Source organism: Homarus americanus, unplaced genomic scaffold (genome assembly GCF_018991925.1).
Source record: "Homarus americanus isolate GMGI-L3 unplaced genomic scaffold, GMGI_Hamer_2.0 scaffold57980, whole genome shotgun sequence".
Taxonomy (NCBI): domain Eukaryota; kingdom Metazoa; phylum Arthropoda; class Malacostraca; order Decapoda; family Nephropidae; genus Homarus; species Homarus americanus.
The window spans coordinates 18,133,066-18,136,321 of record NW_024716703.1 but is presented as its reverse complement, the minus strand read 5'-3'; positions in this window follow the sequence as shown (position 1 = coordinate 18,136,321).

Sequence of the window (3,256 nt, the reverse complement as noted above, 5' to 3'; positions counted from 1 at the left end):
GCCACCTGTTGTATCTTGTTACCTGTTGTATACTGCCACCTGTTGTATCTTGTTACCTGTTGTATACTGCCACCTGCTGTATCTTGTTACCTGTTGTATACTGCCACCTGTTGTATCTTGTTACCTGTTGTATACTGCCACCTGTTATCTTGTTACCTGTTGTATACTGCCACCTGCTGTATCTTGTTACCTGTGTATACTGCCACCTGTTGTATCTTGTTACCTGTTGTATACTGCCACCTGCTGTATCTTGTTACCTGGTATACTGCCACCTGCTGTATCTTGTTACCTTTGCGAACGCCACCTGGATCTTGTTACCTGTTGTATACTGCCACCTGTTGTATCTTGTTACCTGTTGTATACTGCCACCTGCTGTATCTTGTTACCTGTTGTATACTGCCACCGCTGTATCTTGTTACCTTGTATACTGCCACTGCTGTATCTTGTTACCTGTTGTATACTGCCACCTGCTGTATTTGTTACCTGTTGTATACGCACCGTTGTATCTTGTTACCTGTTGTATACTGCCACCTGCTGTATCTTGTTACCTGTTGTATACTGCCACCTGCTGTATCTTGTTACCTGTTGTATACTGCCACCTGCTGTATTGTTACCTGTTGTATACCGCCACCTGCTGTATCTTGTTACCTGTTGTATACTGCCACCGCTTGTTACCTGTTGTATACTGCCACCTGTTGTATCTTGTTACCTGTTGTATACTGCCACCTGCTGTATCTTGTTACCTGTTGTATACTGCCACCTGCTGTATCTTGTTACCTGTTGTATACTGCCACCTGCTGTATCTTGCCTCTTGATGTGTCGTACTGTACTGTGCTCTAATTATTTTGTTGCTGTTCCTGTTCGCTTCTTAAAGCTGTACTGTACTTTACTGTACCTGTTCAGCACTATATATTGGGTATTGCTATTTGACTACACAAGTCCCATACTGTACCATAATGTACTGTGTGCTGCACTATACATGCTGAGTTGCTGCTATCTGCTTCGCATATCCCTGATTGTACCCTGCTGTATCGTGCTGTACACCAGGCTGCTGTTGATTGCTGCACACGTCCCTAGTGGGTCGTGAGGCACAGAAAATGTTGGTGTGTTTAAAGGTAAGTGTGAGAAGTGAGGCTGTGTGTTATGTTTGTTATGGTGTGTTTGTGTGTGTGTGTGTGTGTGTGTGTGTGTGTGGTTAGGTTAGGTTAGCGTTATTGTGGTTATTCGAAATATACTTTCCCTTGATAAATCACGAAACCCTTGAGTAGATCTCTTTTAATAAATGTTTCCTTTTTTTTTTATTCGTGAAATAAAAGAAAACGCTTCAAACAAATTGGAGATCAAAAGCAATCCTAATTAGTCTAGTAAGTGAACGATATATTAAGAATCAGTCATAATCCACAATAAAAAAAAATTTGGTTTTATGTTTTCCATGAATAAAAGACGATTTTTTTTATGTTTCGATCTATATGAAATTGTTTTAGTTCAGTAACTTAAAAACGGGTCTCCAGGGATCAACACACAAATTTAGTCGGCAGCTTCGTACAACCGATCAATTAAGCTTAGTTTCATGTACAGCTTTATGTAACAGAGCTATATGTACAGCTTTGAATTATCGGCTGGGTCGTAGGAATATAGATAAAGGTCGTAGGAATATACTGTTGGCAAGGGTCATAGGAATATAGGCAAGGGACATAGGAATATAATGGGCGGTTGTGGGAATATAGGCAAGGGTCGTAGGAATATAGGCAATCATAGAATATAAAGGGTCATAGGAATATAGGCAAGGGGTCATAGAATATAGGCAAGGGTCAGGAATAAGGATAAGGGTCGTAGGAATATAGGCAAGGGTCATAGGAATATACAGTGGGTATAGGAATATAGGCAAGGTATATAGGCAAGGGTCAGGGAATATAGGCAAGGGTCGTAGGAATATAGGCAAGGGTACATAGGAATATACTGTTGGCAAGGGTAGTAGGAATATAGGCAAGGGTCGTAGGAATATAGGCAAGGTCATAGGAATATAGGCAAGGGTCATAGGAATATAGGCAAGGGTCATAGGAATATAGGCAAGGGTCATGGGAATATAGGCAAGGTACATAGGAATATACTGTTGGCAAGGGTAGTGAATATAGGCAAGGGTCATAGGAATATAGGCAGGACATAGGAATATAGGCAAGGGTCATAGGAATATAGATAAAGGTCGTAGGAATATAGGCAAGGTCATAGGAATATAGGCAAGGGTCATAGGAATATAGGCAAGGGTCATAGGAATATAGGCAAGGTACATAGATATACTGTTGGCAAGGGTAGTGGGAATATAGGCAAGGGTCATAGGAATATAGGCAAGGGACATAGGAATGGCAAGGGTCATAGGAATATAGATAAAGGTCGTAGGAATATAGGCAAGGTCATAGGAATATAGGCAAGGGTCATAGATATAGGCAAGGTCATAGGAATATAGGCAAGGGACATAGGAATATAGGCAAGGGTCGTAGGAATATAGGCAAGGGTCGTAGGAATATAGGCAAGGGACATAGGAATATAGGCAAGTTTTAGGAATAGGCAAGGGTCATAGGAATATAGGCAAGGGACATAGGAATATAGGCAAGGGTCATAGGAATATAGGCAAGGGTCGTAGGAATAAGGCAAGGGTCGTAGGAATATAGGCAGGTCATAGGAATATAGGCAAGGGACATAGGAATATAGGCAAGGTCGTAGGAATATAGGCAAGGTTCATGGAATATAGGCAAGGGACAGGAATATAGGTAAGGGTTTAGGAATATAGGCAAGGGTCATAGGAATATAGGCAGGGACATAGGAATATAGGCAAGGTCATAGGAATATAGGCAAGGGACATAGGAATATAGGCAAGGGTCATAGGAATATAGGCAAGGGTCGTAGGAATATAGGCAAGGGTCGTAGGAATATAGGCAAGGGTCATTAGGAATATAGGCAAGGGACATAGGAATATAGGCAGGTCATAGGAATATGGCAGGGTCATAGGAATATAGGCAAGGTACATAGAATATACTGTTGGCAAGGGTAGTGGGAATATAGGCAAGGTCATAGGAATATAGATAAGGTCATAGGAATATAGGCAAGGGTCATGGAATATAGGCAAGGTACATAGGAATATACTGTTGGCAAGGGTAGTGGGAATATGGCAAGGGTCGTAGGAATATAGGCAAGGTCATAGGAATATAGGCAAGGGTCATGGAATATAGGCAAGGTTATAGGAATATGGGCAAGGGTC